A 19,676-nucleotide genomic window follows, 5' to 3' on the forward strand; every position below is an offset into this window, starting at 1 on the left:
CCAGCTAATCAAATATTTCCTAATTTTTCTCTCTTTTAAAAGCCTTTATTGCAGATTTCCCATTAAATCCAGGCAAACTTGATTGATTTTCCAGAAAAGCCTTGGAAAACTAATAACAAAAAAAAACCCAATATTTTAGCATTTTCTCGACAAGAATATTAACTACGCTTACAATTTATTTTGCGCAAAAATAATCCAACTCCTTAATTAGATTCGAAACTCTGTCATGTTTATTTCTATTAAATAAATCCCCTTTTTTATCGACCATTCTTTGCTTTTACGCCTTGTTCCTTATATTCGTCGAACGTTCCAGCGGCACTGAAACTTTCGACCGTTTAACCCGAAACTCGCTCAAAATAAATCACTGAAAAACCAAAAAGTTTCACAATAAAACATTTTCCAATTTAAAAGCATAACTTAATAAGGTGCGACGTGCATTTTCATAAATTTAACGAGGAAAATCCCGTCCGGAACATTTTGACGTGCGCTGAGTAGAAGGAAAAGCCATTAACCTCCTCCCTCGTTCGTTTCCCCCATCGTCCCCCAAAAGCCCTCCGCCACCCCCAAATTTATCTTTTATGTATGCAAAATTTAATTTATTTGCTTACAATAGCAGAAATTTTAATAGGATATGAAATTGCGTACAGTCTTGGAAATATTTATATAACGTAATTGGAATTGCTGGTTTTCTGGGGGGATAATATTAAATCAGCTTTTGCACGTTTATTGGCAAATAAAAAAGCGCCCCTTATTATATTTGCCTCTAATGAAAATGATTGCAAGTGGGTTAAATTCCACCTAAAGTTTCTCCAGTAAAATTCCATGCTGCAAATGTCGTGATAACACGCCATGAATATAAAATCTATTACTATAATTAGAAAAACGCTTTGAGCGATATAATACAGTAAAAATCCCTATAGGGGAAATTACAGGGTAAGGAACGATAATTATTTAATTTAAATTACTGTCCACGGAAGATATTTTTTTTTTAATATAGTAGCTTAAATAATTTATTGCTTTTTTACCCCCTCTAGGCCAGATTTCTTTAGATAATGTTTGTATCGTCGCAAAAATCGATTACTTTTTTTTTTTTAATTAAACTTGTAAAACATCTTGTAAAGGAAGCCATCAAAAGAGAGAGGCAGAGAGAGGGAGAGGAAACTTTTTAATATAAAAATTGTAAATTTAAAAATTTCGCCGAGTTGCGAGTTAAATTGCATTTGTTTCGAAATAATTTCATTTCCTTAAGGAAAGTTTTAAAAAGTTTAAATTGGACAACGTAAACCAAACGAAGTTTTATGAGTTTCATATACATTATAAAAGTAGTTACCGAACGCAACTTTTTCCATTTTTTTTTTTAAGTTTCTTATATTCGTCGTGAAAAGGAAGGATATTAAAACGAAGAAAAAATCAAATTTGATTTTTATTTTTGAAGATAATTTATATAATTACGTACAAACAACCTCATTTTTTTTACGTACACACCAACTGATATGGGATGACCCAGGATGCAAAATTAAGGTCTGGATTAATCTTTTATGTCTTCCAGGCTTTTTTAATTTAATTCATGGATTTAAATAAATTTTTCTTTTATTCTAGGCACTCCAAGTAATTTTTCACAAAAACAATTTTATTAATTTAAAATTTATTTTATTAATTAATTGGTTAAAAGTTTTTATGATTTTACTTTTATTATAATTTATATTTACACTAAAAAACAGGAGAATGGTTAAAAATATTTAATAGTAATAAATAGCGGAAATTTCATTATTTTTTTAGTTAATTTATTCGATAAATTTAATTAATTTATTAGAAAATTATAATAGCGTGTTTTTTTATATTTTATTTTTAATTTAATTTTTAATTAGCCAATTACACAATTCTATTCACTTTTAAGTAAAACATATAATTCATTCGTTGAAAATAATTTATTGATTAGGTATTCTATTCCAAATGAACCAATTATTTAAAGTAGGCATTATTATGATTAACTAATTATTAATTATTATTTTAATTAATCTTTTAAGTTTTGTCTCCATGAATTTATTCGTTAAAGTAACAAAATTTATTATTAGAATTTTTTGGCGAATAATTTACTCTACATTAAATTAACTAAATATTTACACTAAGAATTGTTATATTGAGTTAACGAAATTAACATTTTAATTGATTAGTTAAATTTATTCATTAAATTTATTCGTTAAAGTTACAAAACTGAATAGGAAACTTAAATTATTTTTGCTATTTACTTTATGTATTTTGCATGTCATTTCAGCTTTTTATTTAATTTTCTGTTTTTTTTTTAATTTTAGAGGAATTTTTATTTTTACATAAATTTTTACGTTATTCCACGCATTTATAAATTTTTTTATTTTCCAAAAAGAGTGTAAGAAATAATAATTTTTTTTATGAATTTATTCGTTAAACTTCAAACATTTTATTAGAAAATTATAATAACGTATGTTCTGTCAATATTTTATTAGTAATTTAATTAAACACTTTTGGGTAGAATTATTTTTTACCTTTAATTTTTTTTTGTTTCTTCCTGGCATTCCAAATACATTTTCACGTTATTTCAAATATTTTAATAAGTAATTCCTTTTAATTTGGTATTTACAGTATTTTTTTATTTTAAATTGGGCATTATTCATGGTAAATTAATTTGTTACTTAAAGTAATTCCCAATTAATCTTATTAAATTAAGACATGAATATATTTATAAGGGTAGTTTTTTTTAATTTTATAGTATATTTATTTGTCTTCCAGGCATTTTTTTCAAGTTTGATTCCCGGATTTTAATGGAATTTTATATTTCTTCCTGTCATTCCATACAGGTTTCCACATTATTACAGGCGTTTTAAACTAGACATTTTTTATGCTAAATTAATTAAATAATTCATTGATTAATTTGAGTTAAAATTTATTCATTAAATTTGACACTGGAAAATCCAAAAGGAGAATAGTTTGCAAAATTTTCCGATTTCCTTAATTTTCTTTAAATTAATTCTTGATAAATATATATATATTTTTTAATTTTATTTCGACATTTAAGAATAAATTTAATTAAAATTTCACTACATTTTAACCAAATTCATAATAAAAAAAGAAAATGACTTACAAATCTAATTAAACTTGTGTACACATTTTGATAGTGATATAGCGTGGACACAATTTATTTTTTCAACGAGTTTATTCGTTAAAATTAATTAGAATATTATATTAACATACTTTTTAAAATATTTTATTATAGAGTGAACTAATAAGGAGAGTCAATCACATAATAATTTTAATTAGTTACACTTATTCGTTAAATTTCAATTTGCCGGTGTAGCTATAGATTTTGTTCGTTGAAAATAATTTATTAAATAAGGTTTAATCAATAAATTTTTTATTATGTGTAATTAATTAATTGAGTATTTGAATTAATTTGTTAAAATGTTTCCTATTTTTTAAATAAATATTTATTTGTTGAAGTAATTTTGACCATGACTATTATATAAATGACCGACATAATATTCCATTATTTATAATTCTAAATATTTTTTTCATGGTAAATTCATTAAATTTTAAATTATTAAATTAATTCGTTAGATAATTTTTACCAAATATAGCAAATGCTTCCTTAATTTGACTTAATTATGATTAACAAAAAATAATTAAATAATTATTTATTATTATTAGGTTTGATTCTTGGATATTAGTGGAATTTGTTATTTCTTCCTGTCATTCCAAACAGGTTCCCACACTATTACAGGCGTTTTAAACTAGACGTAATTAATATTTATAAATATTTATTTAATTAATTTTGAGTACCTTCCAGGTACTTGTTTTAAGTCTAATTCATTCATTATATTTCATTATTTATGATCCCAAATATTTTTTTAAATTTTACGCTGGGCATTAATTATGGTAAGTTAATTAAATTTTAAAATAATAAATTTATTCGTTAGTTAATTCGTACTGAATACAGAAAACGCGTCATTAATTTAACTAAATTATGAATAACAAAAAATAATTAATTAATTTTGCATATTATTCCAGGAATTTAAAAGAGTTACCTTTAAAATTAATTAACTTGTTAATGCATTTTTACTTAAAATTAAAACATTTTTGGTTAATCTGATTAAATTATAAAATCAGTGGATTTTTTTAAGCTTCTTAAATTTCTTCCAAGAGTTTTATATAAATTCTCATTAAATTTTCCGTTAAATTTTTATTAAAAAAGGAAAATGGCTCTTAAATATGATTAAATTTTTTTCCAGGTATTTTATTCCAGGATTTAATTTTTTTTTAAATTCCAGGCATTACAAATAATTTTTCAAGTTATTCCAAGCATCTAAAAAACTAACCCTTGTACCATCATTTTAATCTAGGCATGTTTTATAGTTAATTAATTAATTAATTTAATTGGGTAATTAATTTTAATAAAAAAATATTCAAATGCCTGGTTAATTTAATTAAATTATGCAAGAATTCTTACAGTTATAATAAGTGGGTTCTTCCAGTTTCATTAATTTTGTTCTTCATAATTTTTTAAAATTGTATTTTTGGATTTTGGAATTTTATTCATTTTTTTAAGAAATTTGCAGTGTAAATCAAGTATAAACTTTAATCATAATAAAGAGTTGAAATATGTATTATTTTTTACGAATTTATTCCTTTAACAAATAAAAGTGTTTTGTTAATAATTTATTTATCAAATAGCCAATTGAATAACTTTATTCACTTTCAGTTAAAACTTTTCATTAAATTTTAAAAAGAGTTTCAAAAGAAAGTTTTGAGAGAGGAGGAGATGTACATACAAGGAAAAATATTGAAATTAATTTTTTATTATTCTTAGGCTTGAAAATTCACTTTATACTCAAGTAATATGAAGGATTGTAATGAAATTATATTTGTCGTATGCAATGGACTAAATTAGATAAGACACTAATGATTTCAACATAATTCTGGCTGTAAAAGATAGAGAAGATGTACTAGGGACCAGGAAAAATGTACAAATTCAATTTTCATTATTTTTAGACACGAAAATTCACCTAACTGATGCTTATCGTACGCAGTAAAGTAAATTACATAAGAAAATAATGATTTTAAGATGTAGAAAAAATAAATTATTACAATAAAGTAAAAAATAAACATTTTAATAGAAAATTGAACATTTTCAGATACAACCATGCAGTTTATTTCATTAAAATTGACAGAGAGTCCCGATAAAGTCAATTTTAAATAATATCAATCGCGATTTGAACGTGATGGCATGCCAACTCGCACTAGATATATATAATATTTGGGCATATTATGAAGGGAATTGCGACCCCTAAAACAATATAAAACCCCCCCCTCCCCCGCGAAATAATAGCGAATATATACGTACGTACGTTTTATCATTTTAACACATTTTCGGGTTATTTTGGGTGAATTTCGTGTGGTGCCCGTTTTGTTTGATGTATCGTTAATCGAGGCCGATCGGTTTAACTAGAAATTTGCCATCGGTGTAAATTTACTGACCTGGACGGATGAAAGTAAAATTAGTGGCGGTTAATATTTGATGCCGCCGATAATTTTCGAGTGGCGAACAAAATAGACAGATTGAGGGTATTTATGGCTTATTTGAGGGTAATTATTTCCAAACCGTTTGCCCGATTTTATATTGACGTTTATTTAGTTGCCGGCTTTCGACGTATTAACTCTTGCACCGTTTATTTACTCACTAATTATACCTGATTCGATATAAAGTGATTTAATTTGTTTCAACTCCGTCATATAGAATCACCCTATATATATATAAAGCATACACCCTAGTGGCTACATTATATTGATTTTCTAAAAGCTATTTATAAAGATATGAACCTCTTAAGCTCCCCCCTATACATAACCCCGTTAAATATAACAGGACGTTAATGTGATTAATAACTGTTTGCTCTCTCTCCCCCATACAACATTAGTCCGTATACAATTTAAAAATTGAAAAAATAAAGTGAAAAAGTTAAAAGCGAAACATTATTTTTTTTGAAATGTATTTTGCCCGGCCGAAATTCATTTAAATATGTCGTTCTCATCTATACGGGCCTGATTTGATTAACTTATGCAAAACGCAATGAAAAATATTTATTTTTCCATTTTGTATAAATTTCAATTTTTTTAACCGGTGATGGGGAGGGGGTATTTTTTTTCTGTAAACAACAATAGAAAAACAGCACATCAATTTTAAATTTCACGAGTATTTTTCGACAAAACAGATACAAACGCATTTATAACACTTCATTGTTTTAATATTATGCAATTGCGTCATTAAAATGCATCGGGGGGAAATGAATATTTAAAATAGATAGATGGGCTTTTCCACTATTTTTATTAATATGTATTAACATTGTTATTGTTTATTTTTAAAGTTTATAAATTTATGTGAAAATGTTTCTTTGAACTTGAAAAATTGCGCACATTTAACCAATAATTAATCTGCAAAAAAACAATTTCAAGTAACATTTTTGGCGCCCAACAGAATACCTTAAAATGTTAAAAAAGGGTACCTATCTGAAATAAAATTTAAATTCAAGGAACAAAATTCTGAAAGTGAATTAATTCGCAAAGTTTGAAAAATCCCGTTAACTCTATTAAAATACTTGCATAATTTAATTGGATCTAAGAGCCATTTTAATATTTTTAGTATACACTTAACAAACAAATTTGCTAGTAACTAATATTCCTAGTAAAGGTTTTGGATCTTAATAAGTAGATTATTTGGAAAGTAAGAAAAAAGTTCTTTAATCTTTTGGAATAATTGCAATGTTTGCTATTGAACTGCCTGGAAAAAGACAAAAATTTAAATTTCTCTTCCAGGCAGTTGAATAACAAACAAAATGTACAATTTCTAGTTGACTTCCATTGCCTAAAATAAGTTAAATTAAGTGAAGGTTCAGTTAAGTTAATTGGCTTAAAATATTGCCTTAATTTTGTTTTAATTCAAGGCAGTTGAAGAATTTAAGCAAAAAACTTGAATGGTTTTGAAAGAAAAACATGAAAATGAGAATTTTTTTAAATGCATCAACTGCCTGGAAAAAAAGTCGAAATTTTTGTCTATCTGGAAAGAAAAATTATTTTTTGTTTTATTCAAGGCAGTTGAGGTTTTTTTTTAATTCTTTAACTGCCTAGACAAAGACAACTGCAGCCAAGACTGCCTAGAATAAATTGTAATTTTTCTGTTTTTTTCTTCAAGGATATTCAATTTTTTTCTCAAATTCTTTAACTATAGAGAAAAACAACTGCAACAAAGATTGCCTGGAAAAATTTTTCATTTTTCTTTCTTTTTCAAGGCAATTTAAGTTTTTTTAAGGTTTTTCAACAGCCTAGACAAAGACAAATGCAGTCAAGACTGCCTGGAATAAATTCTAATTTCTCTGTTTTTTTTCAAGGCAATTTAAGTTTGTTTTTTAAGTTTTTCAATTGCCCAGACAAAGACAGCTGCAGTCAAGAGTGTTTGGAAAAAATCGTAATTTTTCCGTTTTTTTTTTCAAGAATTTTTAATTTTTTTCTCAAATTCTTTAACTATTGAGAAAAACAACTGCAACAAACATTGCCTGAAAAAATTTGTAATTTTTCTTTCTTTTTCAAGGCAATTTAAGGTTTTTTTAAGGTTTTTCAACAGCCTAGACAAAGATAACTGCAGCCAAGAGAGCCTGGAATAAATCGTAATTTTTCTGTTTTTTTAAGGCAATTTAATTTTTTTTTAATTATTTAACTGACTAGACAAGGACAAATGCTGTTAAGACTGCCTGGAACAAATCTTAATTTATTTGTTTTTTTTTCAAGGCAATTTAAGTTTGTTTTTTAAATTGTTCAACTGCCTAGACAAAGACATTTGCAGTCAAGAGTGCCTGGAAAAATGTCAATATTTTATTCAAGACAATTTAAGTTTTTTTTCTTAAATTCTTCAACTGTCTAAACAAAGACAACTGCAACAAAGACTGCCTGAAAAAATCGTGATTTTTCTGTTTTTTTTCAAGGATATTCAATTTTTTACTTAAATTCTTTAACTGTGGAGAAAAACAACCGCAACAAAGAATGCCTGGAAAAATTTGTGGTTTTTCTTTTTTTTTTTCAAAACAATTTAAGCTTTTTTAAAATACTTTAACAATTTAGACAAAGATAACTGCAATAAAGACTGCCTGAAAAAATCGTGATTTTTCTGTTTTTTTTTCAAGGATATTCAATTTTTTACTTAAATTCTTTAACTGTGGAGAAAAACAACCGCAACAAAGAATGCCTGGAAAAATTTGTGGTTTTTCTTTTTTTTTTTCAAAACAATTTAAGCTTTTTTAAAATACTTTAACAATTTAGACAAAGATAACTGCAACAAAGACTGCCTGGAAGAAACCATAATTTTTCTGTTAAATTCAAGATAATTTTTTTAAATTCAACTGCCTGCATAAAGACTGCCTGAATTTTTTTTTTAAATTTTTCTGTTATTTTTAAGGCAATTTAAGTTTGTTTTTAAATTATTCAACTGCCTAGACAAAGACAACTGCAACCAAGAGTGCCTGAAATAAATCGTAATTTTTCCTTTTTGTTTCAAGGATATTCAATTTTTTTTTCAAGATCTTTAACTATTTATAGACTGTTTATAAGACCACAAATGCCTGGACAAAAACAAAAATTAATTTTTTTCCAGATAGTTTTTCTTACAGTTCTCTTCGTTGAAGAATTTAAAAAAAGAACCATGAACTGCCTTAAAAAAAAACATAAAAGTGAAACTATTTTAAAAATACTTCAACTACCTTAAAAAAAATAAAAATTAATAATTTTTCCAGGCAGTCTTTGTTGCATTTATCTTTTTTAAGAATTTCTTGAGAAAAACACAGAAATGAGGATTTTTGTTTCAGGAAGTTCGACTTTGTTCCAATTACTCCAACTGCCCGGAAAAACATAAAAATTATGATTTTTTCCAGACAGTCTTTGTTGCAGTTACCTTTTTTGAATAATATAAAAATGAAACATGAACTGCTCTAAGAAAAATACAAAAATGAAGATTTTTATAAGTTCGACTTTTGTCCAAATACTTCAATTCCTTTGAAAAAAAAACACAAAAAAGATGATTTTATTGCAAGAAGCTCAACGGCTTTTTTCAAATACCTTAACTGCCTGGAAAAGAAAAGCAAAGAAAAATTACCATTTTTCTTCCAGGCAGTTGAATCCTGGATAAAAAATACAATTTTCACAAGAAATGCCTGAAAAGGAATCTTTATGATTATATTTGTGCATGCAGTCGAAAAATCTCAAAAAACATAATTTCATGAAATTTGAGTATGAAAGAGATGAATATTAATTTTATGCATTTTTTCTTGTCACTTCATTTTACTTCTCTCTTAGACCCTCAAAATAAATTATTTACTTAAAATTATTGATATTAAATTTGAACCTTATGAACTCTTTTACCAGTTTTTAAATGTTAGCCATAGTGTTAAAATAATAGATCTTTGTATGCTAAGTAAAAACTATTAAACACTTTAAATGTAAAAATAAAAAAATTTAAAATAATTAAAACTAGAGAGTCACAGAGCGATGAGGTCTTCTTAGCACGTCGCACTCACTATATGCTTGATATCTTCATTATTTTAAACTTAAGCAAAATTTAGAAGAAATTTACCTTGAAGATAATTTTCTACTGATTACACCTGTAATATAATTAAAATTCGAATTTTTGGGTCCGATTTAGGTCAACAAGGCGCCATTCGGGCAACATTTTAGTACCAGTAAAAAAATCACAAAGGAAAACACGGCGGGACAGTAAAAATTAAAACGTTAATAAATAAATAAATTATAAGAGGAAAAGCACACATAATTAAAATTCATGGGGACATAAATATAAATAAATGGATTAAACTGGCACACAAAGTAGACGTAATTAAAAGTATAATGAATATTAATGCCGCTGGCTCGTCTCTACAAAAGAACACGGGGCGAAAATCTCTGGGTTTATAAACCTTTTTGCAATTTATAGTTCTCGAGTATGACTGCGTATATTTAATGGGATGATGATGCCAGCCGGGGCTTTTTTTCTTTTTTTTTTTTGAATCCCATTCAACGTTTTTCCCCCCTCAGGTCTAAATAGGTGCTGGGATAATTTCGGTCTTAAAACCTCCTTTATATGTTTATTTTTTCAGCGTTTATTATAATGAAACATAGGCACTTTTTCACGGGAATCTGATGAGCTTTGGACTCATTAAAACATGTAAAAACACCTAAAGAGGACGTTTAGAACTGATTATATAGCAATTAAAAGTTACTTAATTCTCTATGGAAATTATTGGTGTTGGTGCTCAATACGACCTTAAAAAAAATCCTACTTAAAAAGAACTTTGATGGAACGTTGTCGGGCTCGCCCAGGAACATCATCATTACGGTTTAAACGCGTTAAAAGTTTCCAAAATCGTTTTTATCCAGTTTTAATTTCTCCCCTCGTCCAGGAGAATTCCTGGAAGTTCCCCAAAGAGGTTTAACTTTAATCTTAAGTTAAGTAAATCGAAAATTAATCCCTTAATACCTGGCCGAGGAGGCGGCTTTGAAGCTAGAGAAAGTTTTCATAATAATGGGAATTTGTTCGGCTTTAAATCGGTTTATACTGTGAGGGAAGAGGCTATAAAAAGATTTTTTTTCGGTTAATTAATGTTTGAAGAAAAAAAATTATTCCGATACCGGGAATCGAACCCGAGCCTCCTGGGTGAAAGCCAGGTATCCTAGCCACTAGACCATATCGGATTTATGTTGGGTACGTGCCAAGTATATTGCCGATGTTTTTGTTTTTATTGTTGAGTGTGTCTCTGGAATAAAAAACAAAAATGATGATTTTGTCCAGGCACTTTTTTTTCCAGACAAAGTTAATTGAACAGGAGGTGGTAATTAAATTTTATTCAATCCAGTGTGAAATTCTACCAAGTAAACCGAAAGTGATTAAAATCTATATAATTGGGATAAAAATGATATTTTCTTACGAATTGATTATATAACTGGATGTTCTTGCTTAATAAAAATTAGAAAAAAAAAGTTATTCCGATACCGGGAATCGAACCCGAGCCTCCTGGGTGAAAGCCAGGTATCCTAGCCACTAGACCATATCGGATTTATGTTGGGAAGGTGCCAAGCATCACATTGTATTTTTGTCTTTGAGTAAAGAGAATAATTGTAGTTGAGTAAAGAGAATTCTACAAAAAGTGCCTGTAAAAAAACATTTATTTCCATCTTTCTACAAACAGTGGGAGAATTTAAAAAAAACTGCCATGAAAGAAGCATAAAAATAAGGATTTGTTTGACAGGAAATTAATTTTTTTTAAATTGTTTAAGTGCTTGGACTAAAGACAAAAACTACAGTTTTTTTTCCAGGCACTTGAATCCTGAATAAAAAATACAATTTTTGTAAAAACAATTTTTGAAAAAAAATGTTTGTTCTCGTCTTTGTCCAGACAGTTGAAGAATTCGAAAAAAAATCATGAACTCTCTTGAAAAAAGCGAAAATAAAGATTTTATTCCAAGCAGTCCAATTTTCTTTGCCTGGATATAGACAAAAACTTATTCTGACGTCTGAACTAAACTCTTCAGTCTTCAGACTTTTCTTTCAGGTAGTTCAATAGCAAATGCAAATGTGCAATTAAAGAAGAAGGGAAAGAACGTTTGGCTCAACTGCCTGTGAGAAATCAGTCATTTCTTCCAGGCAATTGATGTCCTTGAGGAAGAAAAAGAAGAAGAAGAAGAAGAAAAAACTTTGGGCTCAACTGTCTATAAGAAATCAATAATTTTCTTCTAGGTATTTGATGTGATATGTGCTTAGAGAAGATTAAGGAGAAGAAGAAATGAAGAAACGTTTGAACGAGCCGCCTTTAAAAAATCAATAATTTCTTCCAGGCATTTGACGTTCTTGAAAAAGAAGAAGAAGAAGACGAAGAAGAAGAAGAAGAAGAAGAAAAAGAAGAAGAAGAAGAGGAAGAAGAAGAGGCGACATTTGGTACTCAACTTCCTGTAAGCAATTAATAATTTCTTTCAGAAATTTGACTTCTTTAAAAAGAAGAAGAAAAGGGAGAAGAGATGAAATGTTGGATTCAACTGGTTGTAATCAAATCAAGATTTTCTTCCAGGCAATTAATGTCTTTAAGCAAGAAAAAAAAAAGAAAAAGAAGAAGAAGAAGAAGAAAAAACTTTAGGGCTCAACTGTCTATAAAAAGTCAATAATTTTCTTCCATGTATTTGATGTGCTGAATCAACAAGAAGGAAAAGAAGAAATGATGAAACGTTTGATTCAACTGCCTATAAAAAATCAATAATTTTTTAGAAGCATTTGACGTTCTTGAAGAAGCAGAAGAAGAAGAAGAAGAAGAGGCGACATTTGGTACTCAACTGCCTGTAAGCAATTAATAATTTCTCTCAGAAATTTGACTTTTTTAAAAATAAGAAGAAAAGGGAAAAGAGATGAAACGTTGGATTCAACTGTTTGTAAGAAATCAATAATTTCTTCCAGGCATTTGACGTTCTTAAAGAAGAAGAAGAAGAAGAAGAAACTTCAGGGCTCAACTGTCTATAAGAAATCAATAATTTTCTTCCAGTTATTTGATGTGCTATGTGCTTGGAGAAGAAGAAAAAGAAATGAAGAAATGTTTGACTGAGCCGCCTTTAAAAAATCAATAATATCTGCTGAATTTAATGTGCTGAATCAACAAGAAGGAAAAGAAGAAATGATGATACGTTTGATTCAACTATCTATAAGAACATCAATAATTTCTTACAAGCATTTGACGTTCTTGAAGAAGAAGAAGAGTTGAGATTTGGTACTCAACTGCCTGTAAGCAATTAATAATTTCTCTCAGAAATTTGACTTCATTAACAAGAAGAAGAAAAGAAAGAAAAGATGAAACGTTGGATTTAACTGGTTGTAAGAAATCAAGATTTTCTTCCAGGCATTTGACATTTTTAAGAAAAAAGAAGAGACGACATTTGGTACTCAACTGCCTGTAAGTAATTAATGATTTCTTCCAAGCATTTGATGTGTTGGAAATAGAAGAAGAAGAAAAAATGAAGAAACGTTTGGCTTAAGTGTCTATAAAAAGTCAATATTTTTTATTACAAGCATTGGATGACCTTGAGGAAGAAGAAGAAAAAATTTTAGGCTTAATTTCCTGTAAGCAATTAATAATTTTTTTCCAGACATTTGAATTCTATAAAAGAAAGAAGAAGAAGAAAAGGGAGAAGAGGAATAAAAAAAACGCTTGACTCAACTGTTTGTAAGAAATCAATAATTTCTTCCAGGCATTTGACATTCTTTAAGAAGAGGAAGAGACGATATTTGGTACTCAATTGCCTGTAAGCAATTAATGATTTTTCTCAGATATTTGACTTGATCAAAAAGAAGAAGAACAGAGAGAAGAGATGAAATGTTGGATTCAACTGGTTGTAAGAAATCAAGATTTTCTTCCTGGCATTTGACGTTCTTGAAGAAAAAGAAGAAGAAAAGGTGACATTTGGTACTCAACTGCATGTAATCAATTAATAATTTCTCTCAGAAATTTGAATTCTTTAAAAAGAAAAAGGAAAGGGATAAGAGATGAAATATTGGATTCAAGTGTTTGTATAAAATCAATAATTTCGTTCAGGCATTTGACGAAATAAATTAAATGATTGTTCACTTTAATTGCCTAAAAAAATTGTCTTAATTTTATTTTAATTTGAGGTAATTTTTAAGGTAGTTGAACTAAAGATTTATTTTGTTATTTGTAACTTAACTGCCTGGAAAAAAATCTGCATTCCAGGCTTTTTCAGGCAGTTGATTTTTTCTTTCATCTTCTTCAGCCGAAAATTCAGCTATCTGGAAAAAGGCCAAAAATTAAGAATTTTCTTCCAGGCAGTTGAGTAATAAATAACAAAATAGTTATTCACTTCTAGGGTTTCAAAAAAACTGCCTTCATTTTGTTTTACTTCCAGGCAGTTTAAGAAATTTAAAAAAAAAAAATTGCCGGGGAAAATGAAGATTTTTCTTCCACGGAATTGAATAGCAAAATACCTAGAAAATTGATTTGAATTCCAATTTTCCGATACCGGTTATCCCGGCCACAAAATATTCTAAAACACACGAAACCATACATGACACAAGCACCAACTATACATCTCACTGGCCCTGAAAAATCATTTAATAATCATCCATAAATCAACGGCGGAAACTAAAAAATCCACTTAAGAACCCATCAAGCTATTATTGTTATTAAAGCAAAACTAATTCCGCGTCCGAGATTTTTATTATTAATATTATTTCGAGAGCGGAACCGTTATTATGGTCTTTTAATAGTTGTCTTAGTCAGAACAGCTGCTGCTAGAGTCTACTAATAATTAAGTCATTAATTTAGTATTTATTGGCTTAAGTGAACTTCGAAATGGAAAACTAGGTAAGAGTGTCAAATAATTTACAATATTTTCATAGAAAGCTTCTTGGAAGAAGTTTTCAGACATCATAGAGAGGACACATTCCTGACATACTTCCTAAGTGTCAGGCCTTTGTGCCTTTGTAACTTCGTTGTCAAATTAAACTGCAGCTGATTAGATGCAGTTTTTAATACAGAACTCAATATCCAGAGAACAGAACTGTTTAACTGTCTGTAAGTAAAGCAAAATGATGGCAATATTTATCGCCCTGATCGAATGCCTTAGAAAAATCTGTATAGATTGAGTCAACTACATATAAATAGATAGTATTCAGGACTCTTGGATGCTATCTATTTATATGTAAATGAATCAATTGTAATGGAATGGTCCAGTTAAGTAGTCTGTATAATTTTTTACAAGGTTTTAGGAAACTGCAGTATGTAATTACAATTGCCAGTCACCGCGAATTAAAACAAAAGTAAAGGAATATTAAATATACGACAAATCTTTATTTTGCTCGTTGGTCCAAGTACTTGACCCCTTTTGAATTCCTTTGATTGCCTAAGAATAAAATAGAACTAAGGCAGTTAAACGAAGAAATTACTATTCAAAAAATCTTCATTTTTGCCTTTTTTTCCAGGCAGTTGATTTTTTTTATAATTTATTTAACTGTCTTGAAGTACGACAAAATTAAGGCAAGTTTTTAGGTAGTTGAACTAATGTATGTAATTTTTTACAAACCACGAGATAAAGAAGAAGAGATGCGCGAGAGAGACTTACACATGCCACAAACACAGACAAAGCCCCACATAAGAGAGACAGAGACATGCATGAGAGAGAGTGTCAGGGATTTACACGAGACAAAGAAAGAGACAGACAGAGCTAGACTACTCAATTGCCTGGAAAAAATTGTCATGTTTATGCCTGATGTTTTTTCCAGGCAATTAATTCTTTTGTCATTTTCTGTAACTGCTTGGAAGTAAACCAATATTAAAGCAGTTGAACTGGACATTTACTTTGTCATTTGCTACTTAACTACTTGAAAGGGTAATCTTCATTTTGAGTAATTATTTTTTTTCAATATCTGGACTTAAACAAAATTAAGGCAGTTGTTTGAAGAAGTTGAACGAAAAGATTATTTGGTTTTTTGCTACTTAACTGCCTGAATATAAAATAAAATTAGGACAATTTTTCAGGCAATTACTAGGCAGATGTACATACATCCTTAGTTTTCTTCCAGGCAATTGTAGTTAAAAAAAGTGAACTAATTTGTTTTTATTTGCTATTCAACTGTCTAAATAAAAATCTTCATTCTTATATTTTTTCCAGGCAGTTCGATTTTTTTTTAACTACCTGAATGTAAAATAAAACTTAAGGCAAGTTTTTGAGGCAGTTGAACCGGAAATTTAATTTATCATTTTATACTCAACTGCCTGGAAGAAAAACCCTAATTTCTGTTTTTTTTTAAATATCTTTAACTACCAGGAATTAACACAAATTTAAGGCAATCTTTTGAGGCAGTTGAACTGGAAATTTGCTTTGTTTTCTGCTACTCAACTGCTTGGAAGAAAGTCAGTCGGATGTTCTTTCCTTATTTTTTAACTACCTGAAAGTAAAATAAAATTAGGGCAATTTTTTGATGCAGTTGAACCGGAAATTTACTTTGTCATTTTATACTCAACTGCCTGGAAGAAAAACCTTAATTTTTCTTTTTTTTTTTCAATATCTTTAACTGCCAGAAATTAACACAAACTTAAGGCAATTTTTTGAGGCAGTTGAACTTGAAATTTACTTTGTTTTCTGCTACTCAACTGCTTAGAAGAAAGTCAGTCGGATATTCTTTCCTTATTTTTTAACTACCTGAAAGTAAAATAAAATTAAGGCAATTTTTTGATACAGTTAAACCGGTAATTTACTTTGCCATTGTATACTCAACTGCCTGGAAGAAAAACCCTAATTTTTGTCTTTTTTTTTAATATCTTTAACTGCCAGGAATTAACACAAATTTAAGGCAATTTTTTGAGGCCGTTTAACTGGAAATTTGCTTTGTTTTCTGCTATCAACTGCTTAGAAGAAAGTCAGTCGGATGTTCTTTCTTTATTTTTTAACTACCTGAAAGTAAAATAAAATTAGGGCAATTTTTTGATACAGTTGAACCGGAAATTTACTTTGTTATTTGCTACTTAACTGCCTGAAAGAAAAACCCTCATTTCTGTTTTTTTTTTCAATATCTTTAACTGCCAGGAATTAACACAAATTTAAGGCAATTTTTTGAGGCAGTAGAACTGGAAATTTGCTTTGTTTTCTGCTACTCAACTGCTTGGAAGAAAAGCCTTTATTTTCGTCTTTTATTCAGGCAGTTGATTTTTTTTTAATTTCTTCAATTGCCTCGGAGAAAATACAAAAGTGCGGCATTTTTTATAAAAACGTAATTTTTTTTTCATGAATTTCTTGTTCTATGGTCCAGGACGTTGAAGTTTTTTTTTCTCAATTTATTTTAATTGCATCGGACAAGACAAAAATGATTTTTTTATCCAGTTTAATCCTGGATAAATAGTACCAGTTTTCCAGGCAGTTAAAGTATTGTTTTTTTTTAAATTCTTCTGGAAAAAGTGAACATTTTTGTCCAGGAAATTGCATAAAAATTGGGCTTTCTATCCACCACTCAACTGCATAGACCTTGAAGCAGAAGCAGAACAACCTGCATAGATGCGTTGAAGTTTTTTTTTCTCAATTTATTTTAATTGCATAAAACAAGACAAAAATGATTCTTATTTTCCAGCTTAATCCTAGATAAATAGTACCAGTTTTTCCAGGCAGTTAAAGAATTGTTTTTTTTTAATTCTTCTGGAAAAAGTGAACATTTTTGTCCAGGAAGTTGCATGAAAATTCTGCTTTCTATCCACGACTCAACTGCCTTGACCAAAAAATTTAATTTAAATATTTTCCAGGTAGCTGAAGTTCTTTTGAAATATTCCTAAAAGTAAAATCAAATAGAGAAATGCCCAAGGGAATTACCGTTTTTCGGCTCTTAAGTAGCAACAAATACCGCCATATTTCCGCCACAAGTTATTGCCTAAATTTAGGAAAATTGGTTTTACTTCTATGCCATTTAACTAACAGAAGGTTGTTTAACAGTTTAGTGCAATTTTTATTAAATTTGAACAATTCTTGCCGAAGTTATGGACGTTTTTGTAGTAAAGGTACAAAATAATCAAAAAATCGTTACCATCATATTTGACGGCCTATAAAAAGTTCTACAATTAAATCATCAACTTGAATTAATTTTTTTATGAAAGGCGAAGTATTCTTAACGGTTTGATAAACCTTTGACTAAATTTGAACAATTTTTGCGAAAGTTATGGATGTTTTTGTACTAAAGGTCCAAAATAATCAAAAAATCGTTACCATCATACTTGACGGTCTGTAAAAAGTTCTACAGTTAAACCATCAACTTAAAATTAATTTTTTGATGAAAGATGAAGTATTATTAACGGTTTAATAAACCTTTGACTAAATTTGAACCATATTTTCCGAAGGTATGGACGTTTTTTGTAATAAAGGTCCAAAGTAATGGAGAAATCCTTACCTTCATATTTGACGACCTGCAGAAAGTTCTACAGTTAAACGATTTACTTGAAATATATTTTTTAATAAATGGTGAAGTATTTGTAACGGTCTGGTAAAACTTTGACTAAATTTGAGCAGTTTTTGCGGAAGTTATGAAGGTTTTGTACTAAAGGTCCAAAATAATCGAAAAATCGTTGACATCATATTTGACGACCTCTAAAAAGTTTTACCGTTAAACCATCAACTTGAAATTATTTTTTTAATAAAAGGTGAAGTGTTCTTAACGGTTTGATAAAACCCTGACTAAATTTGAACAATTTTTGCCGAAGTTATGGACGTTTTTGTACTTGCATTCATATAAAAACTTGAAAAACAAATTTGACTTTTCTCTAACGTTAAATTAACGTAAAAGATTTTCCCTTTTTTAACCTTCACATCTCTTCACGTATTTTCAACGCACCTCAAACACGCCAAGCACGTTATAACCCGCGAAAGATTTTAATTACAAAGATGTAACTATTCATTATTTAGTTATTTCAAAGTTTTAATTAAAACGTCATGTTAACAGTAATAAGTTGTCGTGACTCACATACACCCATTATTATTATTATTACCATCATGTTGCACGGGGTATTTTTCTTGGGGCGTTTTTCTCATATTCTGCCTAACATTTCCGTTTGTTTTTGCGATGTTTATAATAGGGTTAATTAACTTTATAAGAAAGTTATGACTGGAGGTAGACAGATCAACTATTGGCTGAATTTTCCAAAAAAAAAACCTAATAAATATACGAAACTTTGCTGTCTAATCCAGCACGATTTAGAGTTGCAAAGCGAGTTACCTACATTACCTAAACTTTATTAAATAACCCAACTTAGATGAAACTGCAGTTCCAAGTTTATATAGAAGTTTAAGCTTTAAGGAGTATGGGACTCTCGGAAATTCGGGTAATAGGTTTTCTCTTAAAAACGACGAAGTTACCACTTATTTGCGTTTAGTGTTAATTAATAACTGGTTGTGAAAACTTGTAAAAGTAACCGGGTGAATGGACCATTGATTGGCTCTTTTGTCAAGTTGATTTGGTAAAAATGTGATGAGTAATGGACCCCGTGAAAGCCATTATTAATTATTGCCATATTGTAAGGCAGTTTCAGGTTCATTTAATTCGTAAAATGGACGTAATTGAATTATAGGTATCGCGCTAGAGACGTTGGTGGTCTTATTTCTTAGGGAAAAAAGCCTTACTTTTGTTTTATTTCCAGGCACTGTCATGGCAAAAATGTATCCACCTGTGCTTGGACTTTGCTTCGAAAAAAATTAAAATTAAGATTTTTTATCTTAAATCGTGGATAAAGGAAGCAATTAAGTTAAGAACACTTCGCCATTTATTAAAAAATTTAATGTTTTAACTACAGAACTATTTACAGGTTGTCAAAGATGATGGTAACGATTTTTCTATGTTTCTGGACTTTCACTCCAAAAATGTTCATATCTTTGGAAAATAATGTTTAAATTTAGCCAAAGTGTCACCAAACCATCAAGAACATTTTATCTTTTATTAAGAAGTATATTACAAGTTAATGGATTAACTGCAAAACTTTTTATAGGCCGTCAAAGGTGATGGTAACGACTTTTCCATTTTTTTAAACCTTCGGTACAAAAAGGTTAATTACTTTGGCAAAAATTGTTCAAATTTAGTTAAAATTTCA

General features: G+C 28.8%; 1 protein-coding gene and 2 non-coding genes across 6 annotated transcripts in view; 1 reads left to right on the forward strand and 2 right to left on the reverse strand.

The window, feature by feature from the left end:
* The window catches only part of LOC126746515 (TOX high mobility group box family member 4-A-like), a 262,557-nt gene that overhangs the window by 115,196 nt on the left and 127,685 nt on the right, over positions 1-19,676 (forward strand). The gene's annotated exons all lie outside the window — the stretch shown is intronic.
* Positions 10,684-10,755, reverse strand: Trnae-uuc (transfer RNA glutamic acid (anticodon UUC)). Its single transcript has one exon. It is a non-coding gene; the product is annotated as a tRNA-Glu (tRNA).
* Trnae-uuc (transfer RNA glutamic acid (anticodon UUC)) lies at positions 11,045-11,116 on the reverse strand. The gene has a single exon. It is a non-coding gene; the product is annotated as a tRNA-Glu (tRNA).

This window comes from Anthonomus grandis, chromosome 17, assembly GCF_022605725.1.
Source record: "Anthonomus grandis grandis chromosome 17, icAntGran1.3, whole genome shotgun sequence".
Lineage (NCBI taxonomy): Eukaryota > Metazoa > Arthropoda > Insecta > Coleoptera > Curculionidae > Anthonomus > Anthonomus grandis.